Source organism: Agelaius tricolor, unplaced genomic scaffold (assembly GCF_023055355.1).
Source record: "Agelaius tricolor isolate 1412-34295 unplaced genomic scaffold, bAgeTri1.0.p SCAF_57, whole genome shotgun sequence".
NCBI classification, from domain to species: domain Eukaryota; kingdom Metazoa; phylum Chordata; class Aves; order Passeriformes; family Icteridae; genus Agelaius; species Agelaius tricolor.
This window is the reverse complement of record NW_027269317.1, coordinates 91,621-118,004: the sequence shown is the minus strand read 5'-3', so window position 1 is coordinate 118,004 and position 26,384 is coordinate 91,621. Positions and strand designations below refer to the sequence as shown.

Genomic DNA, 26,384 nt, shown 5'->3' with positions numbered 1-26,384 from the left:
TAATGTTGTTTTTCTGATCACCTTTTTATTTATCCTTTGGCAAATTAAGCATCTTTCAGTTTCTTGCTTTGCTACTCCAAAAATCCCAGTGCACCCATAGTTCCTTAAAAAATGATCACACAAAGCTTGAGTACCCCAGTGGGTTTTCTGATGCATGTCTTCTAATATTTTCCTAGTAAGCACATTTTATTAAGTAATTGTCTTCCATCAAGAAGTTTCCATTTCCCTGATTTATCTTGTTCACTTCCTGTCTTGTTTCATTCTTTTTTCTCGGCTTCCCTAAACTTTGGAATTTCCAGTTTTTCCTCGTTTGGAGTTAATATTAACATAACTCACTCAGCTCCACTTTCTGCTGTATCCTTGGCTTCGTCATCTGCCAAATTATTTCCTCTTATTTCTGGGGTCTTTCCCTTTTGGGGTTCCTTAATATGTACTATAGCTATGTCTATTAGGTAATTTTAATGCCTCTAAAACCTCTGAAATAAGTTCCTCATGTACTAAACCTTTTCCTCTTGAATTAAGTAATCTTTTTCCTTTCCAAATTTTTAAAGGTATGTACTACGCTAAAGGCATACCTTCAATCAGTATATATGGTTCCTTTATTTTGTGTTAAATATTCTAGTGCTCTTTTTAAAGTATATAATTCACGAGTTTGAGCTTACTAGTTTAAGGTTAATTTCCCTTTTTCCATAGTTTGCATGTTGTTCCCATCAACTACTACATACCCTGTACTTTCTCCTTTTGCAAGGAGTTGTATCTCTGTTACCTAACATAACTCCCAAAGGGCTATTTTTTTTTCTTTTTTTCCCCCTGTAATCCAACTTTCTGGTTTTCTGTCTCATTTTTCAAGATCTTATCTATTCATCATCTGCCTCTGTTTTTCACTTTCACTAACAACCGAAATACCACTTTTCTTTCAACTACACACTTAAAAATAAAAAACCTTTTTCTCACACTACTTTCAGTGCAATCCACCTTTCTCCAAGGAGATATAGTGAAGCTTAAAATACACAATCTACATTACATATACTTTCATTTGTCTACATTCACTCGCTTCTATTTCTCATTCACTTCCACACATTCTTTCACACGCTCAGGACACAAAGTGGATCCCTGTTGACAGAGAATCGCGGCTCCCTGTGGCCCCCTCCCCTTGGCGTTGGCCTCTGGGTCTCAGTATCTCCCGGCCTCCTGGGAGGGCCCTGACTCTGCTGCCTCCGGTGCCCGTTCACCTGTGAGGCTGATTTGTGTCACTCACACTCTTCAGCTACGGCCCCCTCACAGGCCCGGGGGGACAATGGCCCGTTTGCAGTCACACACATGCTCTGTCACAGCCCCCACATGCCCAGGAGAACAATGGCTTATTTGCAGGTCACACACACCTCTTTCCACAGCCCCCCCTTCCCACCTGCCCGGGAAGCTGAGGCTGATTTTGTGTGTGACTCACTCTCACACACACAACAACAATAAGGTACCTTTTACTTTCACATCACCTATTACAATTTTAGGTATTTCTGGCCAGTCCTGGTGCTATTGGATTTTCCTCAACCCAGCTGTGTTGGCCAACCCCAGATGCTCTTGGGTGTAGGAGCGTCGGGGGGTAGGACGGTCGGGACGGACGGAGACGAGAGATCTCTGCAGCCAGGCCCTGGAACTTGCGGTTTATTGCAAAGGGCCCGGGTGCAGGGCCCTGCTTGGAGCTGCCAGGCACAGCTGGAGCAGGCCCGAGAGAAGAGAGGGGTAGAGAGGATGAGAGGGTGAGAGAGTAAGAGGGTAAAAGTGTAAGAGAGTGAGGTTCCCATTACAATTCAATAAATCTTCTGTGTTGAATATTCTGATTCTCACTAGCCAATCTAGTACAAGATGCACGTCCTATAGCATTTACATACAGCCTATAAGAATCATTACATTACCACACTGTGTTACATTTTAAACCGTAAAAACTCCTCTTTGGACCCCTTCTGCCAAGCTGGCAGGATCTGCTCTGACCCTTGGATCTGTCTGCAAGCAGTGGGAATTGTTCCATCAAAAGGGGATTACCTTCAGCCAGCCACACCACTGTTTTCCAGTTGTTCAGTAACTGAGGTATCTCAAAGCTTGCTTTGATTTCAATCTTGCTTATAGTTTCTATATTGTCAAAATCTTTTGCCAGACAATCATATTTATAAGGCTTTCCTGTTTCATCTTCCCCAACACTTGGGCATTTTTTTATTTCTCAATCCACCTGTGTTGTCCAATCCCAAATGCTCTTGAGCATATCCTCAATCCAGCAGAATTTTGCTTTACCCTGAATGCTCTTGGAATATTAATCCCTCAGCCCAGCAGGTTTTTAGGAGCCCCTTTTGTCCCATTTGCTAGTGGATTGGGCTAGGAAACTCCTCTGCTCCCTTCCTCCGAGGGGTCCAGCCCCTCTCTGAGACCCAGTCCCAGTTACCCCGGGGGATTCTCTCACTCCTTTTAACATTCACTTTGTCTCTTTACTGGCCACTTGTGACTGTAGTCACAAGGGTTTTCAGGATGAAGAAGAGACGAGAATGTTGACTCCATGATCAGAAGGCTTGATTTATTATTTTATGATATATGTTACATTAGACTATACTAAAAAGCAATAGAAAGGAAAAGGTTTCTTGAGAAGCTAGCTAAGCTAAGAATAGAAAAGAACGAATAACAAAGATCTGTGTCTCAGACAGAGAGCAAGAGCCAGCTCTGCCATGAGTGGTCAAGAAATCCAAACACCCACAGGAGACCAATCACGGGTCCACCTGTTGCATTCCACAGCAGCAGATAAACATTGTTTACTTTGGTTACTGAAACTGCAGCTTCTCAGAAGGAAAAATCCTAAGAAAGGATTTTTTATGAAAGATGTCTGCGACAGCCACTTACCGCGGAAAGTCAGAAACGCAGCATGGGAGACTCCAGCACTCACTTGGCAGGTCTGGCACAACCAGCCCGCCTCTCATTCACTCACATTCATCCCCCCTGAGAAATACTTACCAATCCCTTTTCCTTCCCATGTTCTTCGTGCACATTACTACTCTTAGGGGGCCAATTGCCATGGTTGTAGGGAGCCTTTTTCCCTTGTCTTTGTTTTATTGTCTCCTTTTGTCCACCATAACCTGCGTCTGTCGGTCACCCCAGGGCAAACAGAGCGAGGCTGCCGAAGAGGGCAGGGGGCACCTTCCCCACTCTGACTCTCCTGAAGCACCGGCAGCGAGGTGTTGGTAACCATCCTCTGCTACCAAATTGTGAAAAACGCCAATCACTTGTTTTTAAAATTTTAAAAGTTTAATAGTAATAAAATAATTATCATAATAGTAATACTATTAGAGTAATAAAAATTTGGACAATTTGAATTAGGACAATATGAGACAACAAATACAAAGTGTTATGGAGTCCGGGTACCTTTTTCTGGGCAGCACAAGCCCTAAAAAGGACACCTGTTAACAAAGGATTAACCCTTAAAAACAATAGCCTGTTGCATATTCGTACACTTCATACATGATGCATAAATTCCATTCAAACATGGGATTCTGGTCAGTGCCACCTTCTTCCTCTGAATCCTAACAGCGCCTTTGAGGCGGGAAGAAGTTCATTTCTTCTGATAAGAGGGCAATAAATTCTTTTTCTCTGAATGATTTAGGTGTCCTGGGGCTGCTATCTCGCTGCAAGTCCTTTCTTTAAAGAAAGTCTCTTACCAAGCATAGTTTCTATTTTAATATTTTGTAATAACTAAAAACTGTATTTAACCCACTTCTTAAGAGAATTAATACAGCATTAGTTTCTAACACAAGATGTATAATATTCATTTTCATATTTGCGAAAACCCAATCACAAAATATGCACTTTTCACAATTATAATCCCACTTACTTCCAGTCTCTCCCAGTATTGTCCCAGCTGCCGCCAGCATGGTTCCAGTTGCTTCCTCAATCAACTCAGTGAGTCCCAGTATGATGCCATTTGCTCCCAGTGGCTCCCAGTCAGGCCCAGTATGGGGGATGCTGTGCAGGGTGTGCTCACTGTGACACTCAGTCACTCCCAGTATTAGTCCAGTCACTCCCGGTATGATCCAGAGATGAGCCCAGTGTGCTCCCAGTCTCTGCCAGAATAAACCAGTTTTGCGCTACATGGTTCCAGTTGCTCTCTTTCACCCTCACTTTCCTTCCAGTCGCTCCCAGTATATCCCAGTGTACCCCAGTTATCTCTAGCATCTTTCCAGTTCCTTCCAGTATGATCCCATTTGCTCCCAAGCACTCCCAGTCAGCCTCAGTGTAGTGGCATTCACTGCCAGTATGATCCCAGTCACCTCCAGCCATGATCCCAGTTCATCCCCGTGTAAGCCCAGCAGTTTCCAATCACCCCCAGTATGCACCCAGTTCCTTTCAGTTGGTCCTAGTATGTTCCCAGTTGCTCACAGTGACTCCCAGTCACTCCCAGTATATCCCATTTGCCCCTAACATGGTCTGAGTTGCCCCCTGCAGGCTCCTACTCACTCCCAGTACAATCCCAGTATGATCCCAGTATGATCCCACTCTCCATTAGTGCAATCACAGTGTGCCCTGGCATGGCAGTATGATCCCAGTATGATGTCAGTACAAGCCCAGTACAGTCCCAGTCACTCCCAGTATGATCCCAGTATGATGTCAGTACAAGCCCAGTACAGCCCCAGTCACTCCCAGTACGGTCCCAGTGCAGCCCAGTCCCTGGCAGTGCTGCCGCTGCTGGGATCCCCCAGCCCTGTGTGCGTTCCCCCCTGGCGGATGTGCCGGGAGGAGCCCCAAGGGCTGGCAGTGGCCAGGCAGGGTCCCCAGCAAGGCCCAGTTTGGATGTGCAGCCCCCAGTTTGCCCAGTTTGCCTCTCCTTTGGCCCGGGCCGGGTTCCCCCCGCCCGCAGCGGCTGGGAGCAGCCGAGAGCCCCGCGCTGCCCATCCCGACCCGTCCCGGCTCCATCCCCGCTCCTGCCGTGGGCTGCGAGGGCTGCGGGAACGGGCACCGAGGGTGTGGCTGCTGCTGGGGGAGGAGGAAGGAGGGAAGGGCAGGGATGAAGGGGGAAAAGGAGGTGGGGCTAGGGGGGAGGAGCAGGCGGAGGAGGGATGGAAGAGGAGGAACAAAAGCGGATCAAGGCTGAACTGAGGGAACCACGCCTTCGATTCCTGCCTGAATTCGCAGCCCCCACCTGTGGGATCATCGCCCCCCCCATGGCTCCGGTGAGCGGGGAGGGGGAGCTCGGCCCAGATATCCAGAGGGTCCCTGGATTGGGTTTTTGGGGGGATTTTGGAGAATGAAGAAGTCCAAGGCTGAGCGGAAAAGGCCCCTTGGGGGGACATCGGGGGGTGGCGGTGGCGGCTGCCAGCAGAGGCAGCCTGGAGGAGCAGAGCCCTGTGTGGCCCAGGAGGCCAAAGTGGGGAGCCCAGAGAGGGGGGAGCGCCGCCATTGGTGGGAGCCTCAAGAGCCTGGAGAGGGGCAGGGGGGACTCCTTGGAGCCGCTGCAGCCCAGAGCAGAGAATGAGGGGAGAAGGGAGCCTGGGAGCCCAAACAGCCCCGGCATCCCGAAATGGGGAGAGCAAAGTGGGGGGAGCTTTTGGGATTGCTGGGACTGCCAGCAGCCTGGGCAGGGCGGGCACCGAGGAGAAGGGGGATCCCCAATCCAAGCGTGACCCCCAGTAGCTGGGACAGGGTGGAACCCCCGAACACCAGAGGGGAGGGACCAGGGACAGGGAACTCCTGGGTGGCTTTTTCAGGGCTGAATCTTGGTGTTTGGGAGGTTTTTCTGGAGCCCAGATGGCCGCTGACTTGTAGAGATGGACTCGGGCAGAGGAACCATCAAACTCAACGTGCTCATCCCTTGTTTTCCCCAAACCAGGATTTCCCCTTGCCAACACTTGGGAGGCTGCGAGGAAGAGGAAGATTCCCTGGGTCACTGAGGCAGGTGAGGGGGAAATCAGTGTCTGTTGAATGCTTAAAATCACAGGGTTTTGGAAAAGCTTCAAAAGACAAGCCTCAGAGACAGTAGAACTGATTAGAGCTTTGCAGTAACCGTAAGATTGGTCAGCAGAAAAGTTATATAAGTAGAAAGTAGGGAGAAATAGAACAATGGTCTGTGCATTAACACTTATCTAGAATAACTCCCGAACCTGCAGAAAAGTGTATCTAGAAAGATATTAGGAAGTTCCAAGCTTAATAATGGAGCTCTGTGCATTGTGTTTTAAGGCTTACAAGCAGGTATTGTATTTGAAATAAGGGAGCATTGTTTTAACCGTCAATGTGCTTATAGTGCTTGGATAGAACTACTGTCAGTATGGCTTTGCTTTGCGTGATTGGTCAAAAACCTTTTAAAGTAAGTTTTAACATGAAGTTCTTTGTCTGCTACCTGTGATGTGAGCTACTGGCATCTTCCCATTGTCATAACCAAGTAATGAGACAGATGCTGGGAAATAAAACAGCTCAAGACACGTTCCTAGCAGTCCCGTCCTGTTTGTGATTTGTGCACAGCCCCGAGCTGGCGATGAGTGCCCCTTTCCCCTCTGTGCTGCTCCATCTCCCAGCCCAGCAGGGCCCCCGGCTGCAGCTCAGCCCTGGGGGGATCTCCTTGCCCTTGCCTGTGGCACGGAGGCAAATCCCATGCTGTCCTTGTCCTTCCTCCCCCAGAGCAGGAGCTGAGCATGGAGAGCAGGGAGGACAAATGCCCGCGGCAGAACCTGGTGGCAGAGGCCGTTTTGAGCGGCTCCACGGCGCAGGAAGCCAACGGGGAGGAAAAGGCCCGGAGCTGCCGCACGAGGAGGGGCTGCAAACGCAGATGGCGGGGATGTGAGGGGGAAAGAGCCAGCCTGGGCCGGGAAGGCGGCCGGAGATGGAGCCAGAGCTCGGAGCTGGTGCTCCATGAGCAGCTCCATGATGGGGAGAAGCCCCACACATGCGTGGAGATTGGGAAGAGCTTCAGGTGGAACTGCGACCTGATTGTGCACCAGAGGATCCACACTGGGGAACGGCCCTACGAGTGTGGGGAGTGTGGGAAGAGATTCAGACCAGCTCCCATCTCCTCCTGCACTATCGGATTCACAGAGAGGAGAGGCCCTTCCAGTGCCCTGACTGTGGGAAGGGATTCAAGCACAACTCCACCCTCATCACACACCGGCGCATCCACACAGGGGAGAGGCCCTACGAGTGTCCCCAGTGTGGGAAGAGCTTCTCCAGCAGCTCTAACTTGACCCAACACCAACGGAGGCACCGGTAAGGGAAGCCCTGCGAGTGCCCCGAGTGTGGGCAGAGCTTTGTGTGCTGCTCCAGCTCCATCCCCCACTGGAGGAGGCACTTTGGGCACAGCCCTGGTCACGCACATTCCCTGTGATCCATGTTGGGAACACACCTGGCTGCTTAGCCCTTTGGTTTGGCCTTAATTTTCCTCTGCTTCACCTTCATCCTTGAAAAACTCTCCAAACTGGGTTAGATGAAGGAAATTGATCGAATATATCTGCAGTTCCATAATTTCTCAGTTGTTTTAGAGGAAATTTAGGATTTGGGGACACGTTCTGTGTGGAATGCTGCTGTTGCTAAGAGGCAGGAATTTGATCTCATCCTTCTTGTGTTGCTAAGAACTCCTCCCCTGACCCAAACCCCAACTCCACCCTTGGGATACCCTATAAAAACCCCACCGCCCTGCCTTTGCCCTGTCTTTGGGGGGTAAGAAATGGATTCCCAGAGGATCAGCCATTTTCCCACTGGATTCCCAAAATTTCAGCTTTTCTTCTCCTTCTCCTTCTCCTTCTCCTTCTCCTTCTCCTTCTTCTTCTTCTTCTTCTTTTCTTCTTCTTCTTCTTCGTCTTCTAAGGGAGGAGGTTTACATTTTCCATTTCAGTAGAGGCTCCTGAAATGGGGAGACACTCCCAAAGACGGGACATGTAAAATAGTTCCTGAAATATGTAGATGAGTTTGTCGATATGCATGAGGGTCTATGAATATGCAACAGACTGATGGAATTAAAACCAGATTAATTAAGGGGTGTCCCCGGAAATAACTCGGAGGTCTCAGTGGCCATAACAACCTTTGCTGGATGGTCCTTGTCTCCCATGACATCAGCCTGTTGCATATTCATAGACTTTTTGCATATCCATAAACTATTTTACATATTCCAGGAGCAAAATTGGCTTCATCCTGTTTGGGGGTCCCACCCCCCTTCCAGCTCAATTTAGGGTGTCCCATCCCCTTCTCAGCTCAATTTGGGGGTCCCACCCCCCTCTTTTCCCCTCTCTCCTTCCCCTTTCCAATCGTTCCCCCAGTCCCCTCCCCTGTGTTTGGTTTTGGGGGCTCCAGGCCCCTCCTGCTCCGTTTTGGGGTCCCGACCCCGTTTTGGATGAATTTGGGGCCCCCAGCCCATCCTCAGGGTCACCTTCCCCCGGTCCCCAAATTCCGCTCCTCGCAACTGATGAGTCATCAGCGAGACACGCTCTGATTGGCTGGAAATTACCCCGCGCAGTCTCTGATTATTGAACGCAGTGAGAGGCCTTGACTGTGCCTGGCAAGTGATGAGTCAGAGTCGGGCCGGGCGCGGATTCGCTGAAAATCGCTGAGCGGGGCCGGTGCTCTGAGTTTCTGCCCAGCAATTAGATCGTCATCAGTACTGCGCATTCTGATTGGTCGGGATCTGTTATGGCGTGGGGACGGGAGGAACTGGGCTTACTTGGGGTTTATTTGGGTTTATTTAGGGTTTGTTTGGGGTTTATTTATGGTATTTATGGACTATTTGGGGTTTATCTTGGGTTTTACTTGGTTTATTTCTATTTATTTGGGGTTCTTTGGAATTATTTTGGGTTATTTGGGTTAATTTGGGCTTATTTGGAATTATTTGAGGTTCTTGGGGTTTATGTTGGTGTATATGTTTTTTTTTTAGGTGTACTTGAAATCATTTTGGGGTTTTTATTTTAATTTGAGGGGAGTTTTTTTTTTGTTTTTTGGGGTTATTTGGATTTGTTTAGGGTTATTTGGCAGACTTTTAGGTATTGTTTGGGGTTTTTTAGGGTTATTTGGGGTTTATTTCGAGTGTTTTGGGGTTATTTGGGTTATTTGGGGTCATGTGGCATCAAAAAATCAGGGAATGTTTCTCCTTCAAAAAACGGGAATTTTTCCTTAATAATCTGAGAGGTTTTCCCCAGAAAACCGGGAATGTTCTCTTAAAAATCCCGGACTTTTCCCAGCCAATAGCGGACGCCCCGCCCCAAACCATCCAATCACCTCCCCTCAGGAACACCGGCCTCCCCGTGCGCCAATCCAACCAATCACCGCACACCTCCCGTCAGATACGCCCGCCTCTGATGTGCCGAACCAACCAATCACCGCAGGTCTCCCCTCAGTAATGCCCGCCTCTCTCGAGCTGAACTAACCAATCATCGCGCACCTCTCCTCAGCAAAGCCCGCCTCTCCTGCCCCTCTCCTGTCAATCACCACGCCCTCTATGAAAACAACCAATCACCGGGCGTCTTTCCATTGCAACTCCTGCCCTCCCCGCGCCGCTCCAGCCAATCAGAGCCGAGCCTGAAGCGGCGCCCCCTGACCCCGGGGCCGGGCATGGAGCGGGCGCCCCCCTTCCACCTCCTCCGCCCCCCGGGACCCCCTCGGGGACCCCCGGGAGCCACCCCGGGCTCGGGCGGGTCCTGCGGGAGGCGCTGGAGAGAGCAGGGGAGGCGCTGGGAGAGGACGGGGGGCTCCGGGAGCTGCTGAGGAGGCGCAGGAACAGGTGAGGGGTCCTGGAGGGGTCGTGAGGGGAATTTGGGGAGGGGTCTTGAGGACGTTTGGAGGGATTTGGGGAGGGTCTGGGGGGAACTTGAGGGGGTTTTAGCGGGGTCTGGAGGTGCTGGGGGGGCTTTGGGGGGGAATTTGGGGAGGGTTCTTCGGGGGGTGTCACGATCTGTCCTAACAGACGGGTTTCGTGATGATTTGTGGATTTGATCTCAGGGTGCAAAAAGAACCAACACGGTACAAGGGGGTTTGCAATGATAATCGAAACAAATGCACCTTTATTGAATGACCACTGCAAAATGTGAGAGAGGGATTAAGGGAGAGAAAAAGATAGAGGAAGAGAGAGACAAAAGAGAGAGAGAGAGAAAGAGGGGGATAGAGCTACCAAACATAGAGACGAAGTCCTTTGGTCCAGTCCAGTCGAGGATCCGCCTGTTATGTCGGGGAGATCTTGAAATCTCTGGCTAACTCAGAGGTTTTTATTATGATAACTCTATTGGAAATTGTGAGGGAGGGGGGAAAACAGATACAATAAAGAATAGATGTAACAGGTAGTCCATGTTCTCAGCAGTAAATGAGAGCCATTGTCTTCTTGGTCCAGCGGTCACAACCTGCAGGCAAACATCTCGCTTTGGTCAGCTTGCCTCCCCCACACACCTGCCCCGGGCTGGGGGTTTCAGTCCCAGTCCTTGGAAGGAGCAGAGGGGCCTTTTCACATGGGGGTTTCATGTCTCGGTCTTTGATGGAGAGGTTCCTTACATCTCAGTCTGTCTGTCACAGTGGTTGTAAAACAGGTGAGGGTCTTCTGTGGGGGACCACCCAGAACTCAGGAGAATCCAGCCAGGCCGAGAGGTGGGACAGCTCCCAAGGCTGTTGTTGCAAAAAGGGCACGGTGCTTCCTTCTTCTTCTCATTGGGCTCAGTGTAGCATACAGCAAACAACACCTGTGAAAACAATAACCTAACATTGTGCTCTCAGGTCTCGAAGCCTTTGGCTTGTGTAACTTTCTCCTACAAAGCCCGAGATTTTCAGTGGTCCCCAATGACGACCGTGAGGCAGATGAGGGATATTTCAGACAGACTCTTACACGACCCCGTGACTCACAATTGTCTTGAAGGGATCGTCATCAGCAGGGCTCTGGAGTGTCGCTGATAGGTCTTCATGACTCGCTGTACGTTGGTAGTAGAACCCGGAAAAATAGGGACAGCATGACAGAGAGAGAGAGAGAGAAAGGAGGAAAAGAAAGGATAGGAAGAAGAGGGAAAAAAAAAAGAGAGACAATAAACAAACATAATTAATATTGATCACAACAGTATCAATTTTATAACTATTTTCAAATGCTTAATTAATTAAAATAGTATTATTTTTATAACCATTCTCAAATGGTCAAAACAAATCACAAATATCAAAAGCAAAAGCAATAAACAAATCATAATATAAGCACTAACTTTAAAATGATTTTCTAAACCAATTCACTAAAAATCAAAAGTAATTCCCACAAAATCATAAATGGAAATTAGGATTATTCCAAAACACATATGCTTCATTCATAATTGCCTTGTGTCAAAGTCTTGGGGATGTTCACAGTGCATGGGACATCAGCCAAGTTGTTTGCATTAACTATAGATGTCAATCTTGTCAGCTGTTTCATGCTCCAATTCATAACGAATGGGACTGCTGATAAAATAAAACCAAACAGATTTGGTATCAAAAGGATAACAATGGGATGACACAGACTGCTCAGGACACCCGTGGCAGTAGGAGACCACCTAAAAGAGTATCCCACCCCCTGTGCTCGGCATCTTTCTCCACCCTTTCCATGACACGGGGTATCTGTCTCACATTGTGATGAACAGTCACCAGGGCTTTCTGTGCGTTTTTCTCAATCTTCTCAAGGATTTCAACTAAGTCTCGATGGAGCAGCAGTTGTCTTACCAAAGTGAGATCCATCCCAATAGGAGTAGGCATCAGTTTGTGAATCAGTGTGTAGTTGGATTGCAATAGGTAGTGAGAGGTAACTGGAGCTTCATAAAAGAAATCACATCCTGTAATCTTGGTAAAGTTACAAGCACAAAAATTTGAATAATTTTTAGTATCTACTACAACATTCTCTACAAATACAAAATCACAAGCAGGTCTGAAGCATGCACATCTATTGCCTATATATATAAGGACTGTTTCAGAAGTCTCATTAGGATGAATTTCAAAATGACAGATATTTTGCTCTGTGTCTAAACAAATGTCTTGAGCTATGATTGCATTGCTTTCACAGATGAATCCTTGTTGTTCTCGGACAAGACAAGATTCTAAATTAACATTTTGCCATTTCTCACCAATTTGACGGGCCCATTCCCAATGCTCATAAGGATAGAGAACAGCTCCATCATGATTCAGCCCTAATGCAATCATAGGAAATATCAAATGCACTGAGGCATTACATATGGTTAACACAAAAGCCATGGCTATGTTTGTAATGGGATTGTAAGTAAAATTCACCAGGTTCCACCAGGATTGGAATTCTCTTTCAAAATCAGTGGCACTGTCCCAAATTATTTTCCCAATTTCAGTAGGAAAAGTGCCTTCTTCACCTTCTCTTATCATTGAGGCAGCAACTGACTGCATCCACAATTGTGCCTGGATACAGCTGAGAGCCAAAGAAATGTTGTTTTGTGTAGCACCGAGTGTATCAATTACCAATTTGTGGTCATTTACATTTACCTTTTCCCAATTTGGCAAAATGTTTGATAGCAGCCACTGGTGTGTTCCTAAAGCCAATGACTGCAGTGGTTGTTGTAATTTGGTCAAATCTCTAGTTGTAGCAGCCAATTTTATTCATTAATACTTCTGAATCAATACTCTTTAGAATTCCCAATCCTGTTCCCACAACACCAGTTATGTCTCTTAGCGTCCGTCTTTTAAAAGAGTTCCGCTTTTGCAACCAGGTCATCCAACCCTCAAAGGAAGTTTGCAAAAAAGGTGAACAGGCCGGCTGAATTTCTGAGACATTACTTTGCATCAGCAATTTGACTTGTTTAAGAGAACCATGCTGGATTGAACAGTATTTGTTGTTGTCCTGTTTTCCTAATTATATCTGGTCCATTTTCAAAAATTCTTGGGCTAAGCATAAGCGGTGGTTGGGCTGGAGTGGTGGTGGTGTAAATTGTAACAAGTTGGGCTATAGCATTTACTATAAACTTAAAATGTAGGCCCTACAGGCCTACATTTTTTGGACCAAAGACAAACCACTTCTATGGTTTGTGCCAATGTAAAATTGTGCCAACAATCCTGTAAGCTTGGGTGCGTACAAACCTTTTCATGCTTATTTGTTTGATCTGTCAAAACACCGATTGAGGTTGCGTTACTAAGGGTAGTTCCATTAATCATTCGGATCCTATACTAATTTTTTTCCCCACTATCCCTTGAAGCTGCCAGGTTTTTTGGTTTTCCCATTCCTGCCTAGTGTATATCTGATTTTCATGCATAATGACAGTTGATAGGTTTAAATCCCTCACGTTTCCTGTGGATCTGGAAAAATGAACAAAAGCCTGGGACCAAGGCCATTCAGTATCAAGTTGACTAAGGGTGCTCTCAGTCCTTTCTACCCACTGGGGTGTGACTACTGTACTCAGTGTGGACTTTGTTATAGCATTTATCTTAAGTTTGTAAACTAGGCCTTTTAAAATTAATGGATTTGTCAAGTTATTTTGCCAACGGCGTGTCACATAAGTTGGTTTGGCTAAAGTAAAATTATGCCAGCAGTCAGTTGATTAATTTCTACAATCCTTTGTAATTGCATTGTTGGTTCTGGGGCCTAAAGTGTAGTTACCAACATACTCCTGCCAGCAGCACAGAGTGAGGGGAATTTGTTTGGTACACTCCCACTTTGTCGTAGGACACAGTTCTGCTGTAGGGATGTGCAAATAGTTTTTTCCATCTGGTTCTAAAAAATTTCCAGCACCTGCAATGGAGGTGGCTTTCTCATAGAGAGATCCTTCCACTTTTCTGCACGCTACCACAATCGACTCACCAATTGTTCCAGTTAGGGCTCTAGTCCAGTCCTTCTGATCCCATCCCCACTCACTTGGGCGATATATCTCAGAGTCATGCAGCACTATAGGCTCTAGGTTCAGGTGGTGACCCTTGGGATATGATCCTAGAACATTAGTGTGATGGATGGTAGCTTCAGACCACGACCACTCAGCAGGATTCTGTCCACGGAATTGTGGTAGGATGCAGAAAAGTATCACCAGTGTTATCATGGTTCAGATGATCCTCATGTCCCTCAGGGTTCTTCTGTAAAAGTAAACACAACAGAATCCTGCCACTAAGGGACAGAAAAAGTTAGAATGATGGAATTATCCAGTGTGTATTTATCCAATGCTCTCTCCCTAGAGCATCAGAGGCTACCCATGCATGTTTATTCAGAGGGGGTTTTAGCACTAGTGGTAGTTCCCCTACAGTAGGGAGGTCCACCAGAACAGGTTGTCCAGGGTAATATGCTGGAATCTTGAAATCAGCTGGTCTCCCTAGAGAGGCAATTATGCTTGGAGCTATGGGGAAAAAAACAGTGATTTTGGGACACCCATTTACCCCCCCATCTGTCATTCACACTTTTCACAGCTTCCCATAACCGAACATCCCAATTTCCCTCCTCTGGTTTCAAAAGTCATTTCAAAAGACCATTGGTCCTTTCCACGATCCCGTTAGCTTGAGGGTAGTAAGGGGTGTGAAAAGTCCATTTAATTCCTTCATTTTTTGCCTAATCCTGTACAATTCTAGCAGTGAAGTGGGACCCATTATCAGATTGAATTTCCTGTGGTTTTGGGAAAATTCCAAACCATCCCTGCAATGCTTTAACAGTATTATCTCCTGTAGGTCTTTTAAAAGCATTGGCCTGGACCATCCCAGATACAATTTCTACTCCTACTAGCACAAAGTGTTTAACTCCTGACTTCTTAAAGGGTCCAATATAGTCTACCTGCCACGCGTCCCATAAGCCTTTACCCTTTCTGAAATGCAGAGGGTCATCTTCCAAAGGATGTCTCTCCAGTCTCCAGTCTGCGATTGCTCACAGGTTGATACGCATGTTTTACACCTTTCCTTGGTGACAGGCCAACGCTGGGCAAGAGCTTCCTTGTACAAATCTTTCACACCTGTGTGCTGTCTTTTTACATGCAGCTATTCTAATAGTTTGTGAGAACTCAGCACATCGCTCCCGATGTCCAGAGATGCCAGGAGAACCCTTGGGGGTCTCGGAAATCCTGGAATGTTGCCAAGAGTGCTTGGTGGCTTGATTTTGATCCATCCACAGAAGTGACAGCAGTTTGAGCACATGAGAATCACTTTAGAGTGAAGGGTGTAAAAGGGACACATTTATAGGGTGAAATATAAACTTTAAGGTTTTTGGTACAGGGGGGTTATGGAGACAAGATGGAGGGATCAGGGCGTGTCTCGTCCTTCTTCTTTCTTCTTCTTGTCTTCCATCTCCTGTGGTGATGTTGGCACTTGGGGATTGGTTTATGGTGAAGATGTACTTGCCAACATGGGTGAAAAGTATTGGAAAATAAAAGTAAATATCATGTACGTAGATTTTAGTATAAAAAGACATGACCGCCCCGTGGGTGGTCACGAGTGCCCTTGGCTGCCTTGCAGATCAGACCTCTGTTGGGCAGACAGAAAATTTTGTAGATAAGAAACAATAAACAATCTGAAGATCGAAAAGCTGAAGAGTCCAGACTCGTCCTTTGAAGTGCGTGCCACCCAAGAACCACCCTACCTGTGTCCGGGCAGAGACAGACAGCCAGACCCGACATTTGGCGTCCCTGGGTGGGCACCCGGTGGGTGATCCGGGGGGCTACCCGGCGGCGACCGGCGACCCAGCAGCATCCGGCGGGCACTCGCTGAGCCACGGTGAGCTCTGGTGTGCACCTCTTGCACAGGGGCAGCCTTGAAGTGCCGAGTGGGCAGCTCCCGAGCTGGACTCATTCCCAGGAGAGCACTGATAACTCCTCGGGAAAGCAGCCAGAAAGCAGCCAGGAGAGTCTGAAGACGCAGCAGCCACTGAGAACATTGCACTCCACTTCGGCCGAAGAAAGTTCGTAGCAGAACAGCCCGGGTTGGAATCGGAAAGGCGCCTCCGAATCCATCTCCGTGTAATCTGCGGGCAGTGACCAGGAGCCTTCGGACTGCTCTGACGACAAATTCGGTAAGAAGGTCAAGAATTAAGAACATGGGGATACACTTTCCCAGGAACAAATAGAGATTCTGTCCGACCTTCAGGGCGTGGCAGACACACACACTAAGGGGATCCCAAAGAAAAAACTTAGTTATTGTTGTGGGTGCAGTGTAATTACCTGTACTCAGAGACACGTTTGTTATTTGAAGTAGGTTTTTGGCAAGAAGTTAATAGACACCTATATTTTTTAGCCACCAATGATGATAAGACAGCCTTGAAATTGCGGTCTTCAGCAAGAATTATGTTAGAGGCGACCTCGACTCAATTTAGAGGGTCAGCCAGGCAACAACTTGTTGCGAGTCCCACAGGGGCAGAGGGAGGAGAGCAAGGTTTGAAATGGAGATTGGCTCTGATCCCGATTGGCCCGGGGGAAAAAGTGCCCGAGAAAGGGGGACAAGGAAAAAGTCATTGCCTTCAGTCCCACCATCCCGAAGACCCAAGGAAACCCCAAAGCGTCCTGAGACCCCGGAGAGTGCAGGGGCTTCAGGCTCCGACTGAGACACAGATGATACCATTCCACTCCCTGATGAAATGAGGTTTTCTCCCAGCGATATCAAGGAGACAGGTCGCTCTTTAGGAGCATACCGCCCCGATTCGCAGGAGTCAGAGGGAGAGGAGGTGGCAAAAGTGGCGGAGTCGGGGAGGGGGGTTCAAAGGGAACAAGAGGGAAGGGGGGATGCGCTCTCTCGCGGCAGGCGCGGCGGCACGGTGGCGGCGGCTGGCGGGAGGGGCACGGAAGCGATGGGGGACATGGGTTCTGGTGTGGCTTTTGCGAGCGCAGCGTCAAGGGCGGCGGCAGCCTTGGCTGGCGCGGTGCCAAAAGTGTGTGCGATGAGCAAGGCTCGCGGGAGAGCTGGGGAGGGCTATCAAACCGACGCGGCAGCGTCAGACACGGGTAGAAAGGGCGGGGCGGCTGCAGGGCTCCAGCAGGCTACTGTGGGGGGACGCAGGGGACGTCTGGTGGTGACGTCAGACCCGGAAATCTGGACGCGGAGATCGGCTCGAAACGCGGCGCGACAGGGGATACCGGCAGGGGGAGGTCCGCGCGCTTCGGCGGGGGGTGTGGATACAGCGTCAGAGGAGGAGGAGAGAGGGACAGGAACAGACAATAGGGAGGAGACTTCGGAGGTGGAGTGGGACGGAGACAGAGTGGGACGGAGTCAGTACAGGGGAGGCAGGGAGCGTTCCGGAAGGCGCGCGTGCGCGGGAGGTGCGTGTGGAGCGAGGACGGGGGCAGGTCCGATCCCCTGTGACGTCTCGGGCAAAGAGGAGGGGCCACGCTTGGGGTTCGACATCCCAGGGCTCCACCCCCTCTCCGGTCCCAATGCCTTTAGCCTCAATCCCTATGGTTCAAACCTCTTCCACTCAAAAGAAACATTCAAGTATTCAACCCTCAATGCCAGCTCAGTCAACAGCCATGCAAACTCGGTCTCAAGCATGATTGCAAGCGTTGCAGTCTGACAAGCAGAAACCGATCGAGTTCGTGTCGTCATCACGGTCGTCCAGGCAGGCGACAGCGCCACCTCGTGGAGGGATGACCACACTGCAGGACATGTCGGACCTGCTCGACAGCGCCACCACATCACCTGCTGGCCAAACTGCGACAATGCAACAATTTTTTCCAACGATCTATAAAAAGAAAACCACATTAAAGAAAACAAAAACAGCAACACAACAAAAGGATAATTTTCCATCAACTTCAGGATCATATGAAGTTGAAGACAGCTCAGATGAAGCACAGCCTCAAGGAGAAGAAATGATACACATTACAGCAAGAGAGGGAATTCCAGCATTCCAGCTTTCAGCAGCGGAAGCAGCAAGAAATCTTCTGCAGTCTTTTGATGCAGTAAAAAGAACACGTTCAAGAGAACCTCAAGTTTCTTTTTCATATTTAGGAGCAAGACCAAAAACCTCAAGTCAAAGAACATGGAGCGAAGGATCACCAAGAGCCTCCACGATTCCATTGTGCAGGCAATGGCCAATGGAGTTTCCAGAGGAGGAAGAAGAACGACCGATAGAACCAATAGACTGGAAGGAAATTAGAAATGAATTATCAAAAGAAAAGGGTCTGATCAGAGGATCAGGAGACATAATAATGCCAGTGACATATGATGCACAAGGTCAAAATCCAAGGTGGGAAAGGTTGGGTCATGAAGTGATCAAAGACTTATCAAAGGCCATTCAGAACAACGGTCTGAATTCACAATTCTTCAAACAGCTCCTGAAGGGGACATTCAATACGTGTGATTTCATGCCATTTGACATTCAATGTCTTGTGTCAATGATTCTTAAAGGGTCCTTTCAAACTAATCACTTGGGGCAAGGGTTTCTCTTGTGTTTCCACAGGGCGAGGTCTGAAGTGGGTGTCAGCGCGACACGTGAAGCCATTTCGGACAAGAGAGCAAGAGAGCACTGATCCCAGAAGCAGAGAAACGAGCACGCAGACGGAGGAAGAAACTCAAGTTGTGAACAATGACTCAGAAGAGGGACAAAAAGAATAAAAACTTTGGGGGTTTTTCCTTTGTGGCTTTGAGTGAGAGCATGACAATGATTTTTCATAAGGATGAAGTCATGAGCTTCATGATGCTCATGCTTTCATCTGTTGCTTTAAGCAATGGAGCAAATTTACCCATCAATCAACCAAAACAAAATGTTTGGGAAACTTTAGCCCAGGCAGCGAACTTAGAAAGTATCTGCCTGACACATTCGAAACCAGGGAAACTATTCACAGCATGCATGGTTGGGTTGCCAGTGGCCAAATGGCCAATTCCAGGACACTCTCCAATGGAGATTTCGCAGGTCATCAAAGATCCTGTGAATGAATGGTGTGCTTGGACACATCTTTTACCTGTGGCTTCTACCGAACCACAGGAATTGGAAATTTTCGGGTCCACAACAATGGAACTATGCATGAAATTCGAAATTTCGGATGTGTCAAGGACTAACAAAAGCGTTGATGTCACTCCAAATCGCAAGTTTTATAGAAACGCGTCAGCTTGGTGCAATCACACTGAGACAACAGCCAAAGGATCAATCCAGGTCCCAGTGCAATTGCCACGTGGGTTGTTTTTAATTTGTGGGGACAGAATTTGGCACGGCATTCCTGCAAATGCCAAGGGAGGTCCATGCAACATTGGGAGGATTTCAATGTTATCACCAGATTTGAAAGTACTGAAAAAGCAAAAACATAAAGAGAAAAGGTCCTTGAAACATTACAGTGCAAACTGTGATGATGAAGTATACACCTGGGACAAGGCAAGGAGAATTGCGGCAGCAATTTTCTCACCTCAGACAGCGTCGGGGGTGGCCTTGACTCAACTGGACCACATGGGTTGTTGGTTGAGCAAGCATGCTCAATCAGTCTCTCTCGCTTTGAGTGATATGTTAAAAGACATAAGTAGTGTGAGAGAGGCAACTCTTCAAAATAGGGCAGCAATCGATTATCTATTGCTTGCTCATGGACATGGATGTGAAGAGTTTGAGGGAATGTGCTGCATGAATCTCTTGGATCATTCAAGATCAATTCATGAAAGTATTTAAAAAATGAAAGACAGTATAAAGAAACTCGGCAAAATCACTGGGTCATGGATTGATGATGTGGCGGGATTTTTTGATCTTTCTCCCTTATGGAGAGGGTTTTTAAAAATGGGATTTTATATTCTAATAATACTCTTAGTCCTCATGCTCATCGTTGCATGCATCTTTTTATGTGTGCGACGTGTCATGAGTCAAGTTGCCAAAGAAGTCTTCTTGGTGCAAAGAGAAGGGGGAGATGTGGGAACTCAGCACATCGCTCCCAATGTCCAGAGATGCCAGGAGAACCCTTGGGGGTCTCGGAAATCCTGGAATGTTTCCAAGAGTGCTTGGTGGCTTGATTTTGATCCATCCACAGAAGTGACAGCAGTTTAAGGACATGAGAATCACTTTAGAGTGAAGGGTGTAAAAGGGACACATTTATAGGGTGAAATATAAACTTTAAGGTTTTTGGTACAGGGGGGTTATGGAGACAAGATGGGGGGATCAGGGCGTGTCTCGTCCTTCTTTCTTCTTCTTGTCTTCCATCTCCTGTGGTGATGTTGGCACTTGGGGATTGGTTTATGGTGAAGGTGTACTTGCTAATATGGGTGAAAAGTATTGGAAAATAAAAGTAAATATCATGTACGTAGATTTTAGTATAAAAAGACATGACTGCCCCGTGGGTGGTCACGAGTGCCCTTGGCTGCCTTGCAGATCAGACCTCTGTTGGGCAGACAGAAAATTTTGTAGATAAGAAACAATAAACAATCTGAAGATCGAAAAGCTGAAGAGTCCAGACTCGTCCTTTGAAGTGCGTGCCACCCAAGAACCACCCTACCCATGTCGGGGCAGAGACAGACAGCCGAACCCGACAATAGTTGATCCCAGTCCTCTGTAATTTGTTCTTTTTCAGGGGACTTAGTCTTGCTAAATCATCAGCTTTATTGTTCCACTCTCCTGCTGGATTTCCATCTGTCTGGTGAAAGGCTGCCCACCCCAACAAAGTTCCCTTGGCTTGTGATGTTGAAAATGTCTTGCCACTTTTCCTTTTGCCATACTGGAATTCTGTTAACTTCCCAATCATTTTGCTGCCAAAAAGGAAGCCACTCAGTACATCCTTTATACACAGCATAGGAGTCCGTGTAGATGCAGACAGGAGAGGTATTCTGTACCTCATGTTGGAAAGCACTCCAAACAGCTCTCAGCTCCCCAACCTGAGCACTGCCTTCTCCCTTGGTAATGATTCGTTCACCAGAGGAAATGTGGAGGGCTGCTGCCCTGTATCTCCACACCTTCCCCTCCTGTTTAGCAGAGGCATCAGGGAACCAAGAATTTGCTGATCGTTTGGTGGAGAAAGGAGGGGATGTTTTAATTACAGAGGCAGGTTTGTCATGGCTGCTGCCCAAATTCTCAGTTTCTTGGATCGCTAAATTTTTTACAGCTCCTTCTGTTATTGAGAAAATGTTACAGTAATGTTCAATCTGAGCATACCAGTTTGCAACTGAGGCCCTTTGGGCCATCCTGTCGGCGGGGGTGGGGGGGTCCCAGTAGTGACTGTCTTAATAACTTTGAAAGGGCCTCTCAAGACAACTGGTTGTTGTTGTGCAATCTTTTCCACTTCTATGAGAGCTAAGCTAACCACAAACAATCCTTTTTCCCAGGTAGTGTATCTTTTCTCAGCATCTTTGAAACCACAGGAATAGAAACCAACAGGCCTCCTCGGTGTTGCCACCACTTGGGGCGTGGCGTCCCGGGTCAAGGACGGCTCGGTGGCAGCACCTTTGCCACACAGACCAAGTACACGCACTCACCAATGTGGTGGATGGTTAAATGGTAACTATTTCTAACTGGTTTTTAATAAACAATGCTAACTTCTTTGAAATATAAGGTCCAAGATCAATAATAGGGCCTAATAAGGTAGAACCAAGGGCAATCAGTCATAAGGGCTGACTGAACCATGACTTAGGATATCTTTGCAGGACTTCCTCAGTTTTTTGGCTAATAATTGTTAACACAGTTGACTATTTGAAATCACACATTTACCACAGCACTGAACTATCCGCCCAGAGTCTGCGACAGCTGACCTTAAAAGAAGAGTGATGTTGAGAACTCATGTCTGGATTCACGTTTACTCATGTCCGGATTCACGTTTCTCCAAAACTCCCTTTGAACCTTTTGACGCAGAAAAACTCTGGGCTGATTGGCGATCATTCCATTCAAGTAGAGCCAGAACCTGGCCAGAGTTGGAACTCTACTTGATGGATACCACTTAAAACAAGACTTTCAAAAACATTTATGTGAACCATGACTGATAACATTTTTGTTGAGCTTTTTTCCCCCAGTCCTTCTCTGCGCCGGCCTCTCCTTTAGTTTGGTCACTGAGTTTTTCACGACCCCGGTATGGTCTGCCATCAGGCTGCTTGATGATTCGTCACAGCCTTTAGGAAGCAGGGTATACGGGCCATGGGGGCGTCTGAGGATTCAGTCCTGCAAAACAAGCTTTACAAATTTCATTAGTTTTTGCCCTGAAGATCCAGTTTTATCGACTTAAGCAGGCACCATTTAATTTTACTATTTTTCTTGACGGCTGTGTACCCTCGCCCTGTGAGTACCAGCCTCCAACCCGTTTCCCATTCTCCTAACTAATTTTTAATCATGACTTGTGGGCCTTCCTCTAGTGCCCGGGTGGCCCAGTGCCTCTGGGCAGGACTTTTTGTTTTGTCTCCCCTGGGGAACTGATTTAAAGCCAGCAGGGCGGTTGCTAGGATGCGCGCTTGATCTTTTGGCCGGATGGAATTGGTAAAACCCTCTGTCAGGCTTCGACCTTGCCCCTTTGTCTTAGCATTGGGCCGCTCCCTCCCTCTAGGCTTGCCCTGCCTCCTGCTGGGGGAGGCCAGTGCCTTGTAATGAGATTTCCAACCCCATGCTTCAAGCGGCGTCAGCTCCCCCTCCGTGTCTTTTCCTTCCTTTTTGCCTGCGCGTGTCTGCGCTGTCCTGCAGACCTTCTCCGTCTCTGCCGATCACGCCCGTGTCCGCATCCCCCCCTTCTGGCGCCCACCACCCCGTGGCGCGTAAGGCGGAGGCCCCGCCCAGGCTCCCTCGGACTCTGAGTCAATGGCAGCGCCCCACGCCTCCGAGTTAATGGCGGTGCCCCGCGCGTCCGAGTCAATGGCAGTACCCCGCGCCTCTGAGGCAATGGCAGCACCCCATGTCTCTAAGTTAACGGCTGCGCTCTGCACCTCTGAGCTAACGCCTGCACCTCACGCTTCCTCTAGCAGCCCGTCCCAAATGACCACTTTTTCCCCTCAGCCAGCGTGCCTGAGCTTGGGAGCTGCGAAGAGCATCCCCACGGCTGTAAATCCCCACACTCGGCAGACTCACGATCACCCGCAGTCTGTGCGGCCGCCCCCACACCCTGCCGGGGCCCTGCCTGCAAACAGTCCTGTGTGGTTTTCCACATTTCCTGCTCCTGCTGAACTTTTCACAGAGCCTGCGTGACTCTGCCCCATAATTTAAGATTTCGCCCCGAGCCTGAGGACAAAGCCTCCTCTGCTAGGGCCCCGGTACAACTATCCCACACTTCGAGGTGGAAAATATCCACCAGCTGCCCAATAACCCCAATCTGCAGGAGCCTCAACACTACGAGGATAAAATCTCCTGGCTCGCAGTCTACGCCCCACTGCCTATGAATTTTAAAAATGACCTTTGGGAGGTACTCCATTTTCTCCTTCGCCGGTCCTCGGCGCCAGACTTCCTCCTTTGCTGGTCCTAAGCGCGAGACTTTCCCCTCTCGCCGGTCCTCTGGGAGCGTCCTCCCTGCCGGGGACAGTCCTGCTGCTCCGGCTGCCGTTCACTCGCCCAGGCGGTTCCTGCTTCCCAGATTGTCCCGGGTTTTGGCACCACTTGTTGCCGACACTTGGGGCGTGGGGTCCCAGGTCGAGAACGGCTCGGTGGCAGCACCTTTGCCACACGGACCAAGTACACGCACACACCAATGTGGTGGACGGTAAAATGGCCTTGATTAACAGTTGAACCTGGTCATTTATAACAGGGGTTAACGGTAAAAGGTAACAGTAAAAGGGGAGGGGTTCTGCCTGACCGTAACATCGCAATATCTTAACCTCCCACACATCGGACCCTCAGGACCCTGCTGCCGTAGCTGTACTGACAGCCCTGAGGAGCCAAATCCCCATTCCAGCTGAAAGGGATCTGTGGGATGGACAGGGTCCAGTGCTTGGTGAGCTGTTGCTTCAAAAAACAGCAATTGCAATGCTTCCTCCTGAGAAAGAGTCCCATCCCATTTCACCCCATTTGCTCAGCAAGTCATGAAGGGGCCTAGCAATTATTGAAAGATCTGGAATGTGTTTTCTCCAGAACACTAATAATCCTAGAGCTTGCAGGAGATCTTTCCTGGATTCAGGCATTTTGATCTGATCTAAAGAGGTTAGGATATCAGGTGGAATACATGTCATACCTCCTTTCCAGCAAATTCCCAAAAACTTCACTTCCTGAGAAGATTTCTGAATTTTCTCTGGGGGCATCTGCAAATCAAGACTTTCTAAGTGAGAGATTATTTTCTGCTGATGTTTCCCTACTACCTCTATTTCACCCCCCCCCCCAGCCCAGAATGTCATCAATGTATTGTTAAACAGCTACAGGATCAGGTTTGGGTGTTTTTTCTAATTCCTGGGCTAAAGCATAGTGGGCCAAAGTGGGGGAGTGTTTGTAGCCTTGGGGAAGCCTAGTGAAAGTGTATTGCTGTCCTTTCCGTGTGAAGGAAAAACGGTCCATATCTTCTGGCTGTATCATAAAAAACATGTCTTTGACATCTATAGTTGCCATGATTGAGTGAGCTTTTTCTTGAATTGATGTCATTAATTCAGCCAAATTTGGGACTGCTGCTGTAAGAGGGTCTGTGTTGGCATTAAGCCTGCAGAAGTCTACTGTCAACCTCCACTTCTCATTGGGTTTCCAAACTGGCCACACTGGCAAGTTGAAAAGAGAATGGGTATTGACTATTACTCCTTGGTCTCACAAGTCCTGTATAACCAGTTGATGCCCTCTTTGGCACCAGAAGGTAGAGGGTATTGTTTTACATGAGTAATTTTGCTAGACAGTGAGGAGGATGCAGCTTGGAGCAGTCTAATGTTAAGACGTGGCACGCCAAATGACCACAGGAATCCCTCAGAATCTTCCCACTGCCTCCCAGCAATAACATCCATCCCTAATAAATTGTTTGGAATATCCCCAATTTTGACAACTAATTGATTCTCCTCTCCATGGAGCGTGAGTTTTACTAAGGCCACATTCATAGATTCTGTAGTTCCTAGGGCATTTAAAGCACAACATTGTTTCTTTGTTGGAACAATTCTACACTTCTGGGCATCCTTTTTGTTAGTGCAGAGATTTGTGCCCCAGTGTCAATCAGAAAGGTTACAAGTGCCTGTTTGAGGCCTGTGATAGCTGTGATCAATATATCTCCTGATTTATGTTTAGTGAGCATTCTCAGATACATCCATGCTCCAGCCCTTTGCTCACCTATAAGGGATGGAGAACCTAGTTTCTCTGGTTCTGTGTTTGCTTTGGTTCACATCCTAAATTCTGAGGGAGAGGCTGGGAGAGGGTTTCTTTTGGCTCACTGGCTGGATTCTGAGATGGGAGGGGTGCACTGGGTTGAACTGATAAATTCAGTTTCTGATAGTGCCAAATTCGTTATTATTTTCTGTAATTTCTCAAGGGGCAAACCATCCATCACCTCTCTGGGGACCCCCCTTTTAACTTCCAACAACCACCAATGGTGGTGGTTAGAGATCTGTTTTCCCTTCCCTAAATTTTCACCGTGAGGAGCCCTGATAAACCAAACACCGTTTGTTTTTTCTGATTTCTCCTCCAGGGTTTTTACAGGTCCATATCATCTACTGTAATTAATCAAATCTACTGCAACCTCGCTCCATGTCCAAACTTTATGGCTACTGGCAGGTGAATCAGATTGAGAAGCTGGGGGCTGTGAGGGGATGGAGTATGGAGTGAAACCAGGATCAGTAGATCCAGTTTGGTCAGTGGGGTTACCAAGGAATCTATCTAGTCTCTCTATGGGACCCAAGGCCATTATGGTTTTCTGTAAAGTAATTGCTGTAGGTTTAGGAAGCCCTCAAATTAAAGGAGTCATAATTTCAGGCTTTACAGGTAATTGCACTGGTGACTGAAAACCAGGAATCAACCTTTTTCATGAATCATTTGCAGGCAGGTGGCTTTGTGGGCACCTTCCAAAAGCTGGTCGGGGGCACTGACTATAGCTAAAGGGTCTCCCCTTTCCAAAGGATTAATTCCCCTGGCCCAGAAAGGCACACATTGTGTCAGGGACCACGTGTCACGCTTATCTCCTGTTGTTAAGAAAACTCCATGTCCCCAGTACCCACTGGCCTCCTGTTCAGTTAATTTAATTTGATCTCCACCAGTGAGGGACACTTGGAAGACATATTCTATCTCCGATTCTTGTGGGAGGCGCCCAAATTCTTTCTTCAGCTTAGCCAATTTGGTAGTGCTGAATGGTATTTGTTTAGTTGTGATATGTGGTTCAAAATCTTCATCATTAATATAATTATATTCTGTTTTAACCAAGGGTCTCAAATGAGGGCAGCAGTTTTCTCCACAGTTTTTTTACTGCCTCTAGTTCCTTATGGGGATAAATCTGTTTAATGTGAGGAGTTTCTTTTCCTCTGCCTGTGTTGAGGAATCAGCATTCAGTGAATTCTTAACATGTTCCTCTCTAAGGGCAGCTCGTAACAGATGGATCTCATTCCTTTCTTCATTTAATTTTTTGCCAAATTTCAACTAGGCTTTGAAGGGAGTCCATTATAGCTTTTTCCTCACTTCTTCACTTTAAGAGAGTTTTTATAGCTGC

At 47.8% G+C, this 26,384-nt stretch overlaps 1 long non-coding RNA gene and 1 pseudogene across 1 annotated transcript; one reads left to right on the top strand and one right to left on the bottom strand.

Annotated features, from left to right (window-relative positions):
* Nucleotides 1-5,094: 5,094 nt before the first annotated feature.
* LOC139604997 (uncharacterized) lies at nucleotides 5,095-6,979 on the top strand. The gene is made up of 2 exons (XR_011684203.1): nucleotides 5,095-5,204; nucleotides 6,646-6,979. It is a non-coding gene; the product is annotated as an uncharacterized lncRNA (long non-coding RNA).
* An 18,250-nt stretch (nucleotides 6,980-25,229) lies between these two features.
* LOC139604897 (uncharacterized) lies at nucleotides 25,230-26,137 on the bottom strand (annotated as a pseudogene).
* Nucleotides 26,138-26,384: the final 247 nt, after the last annotated feature.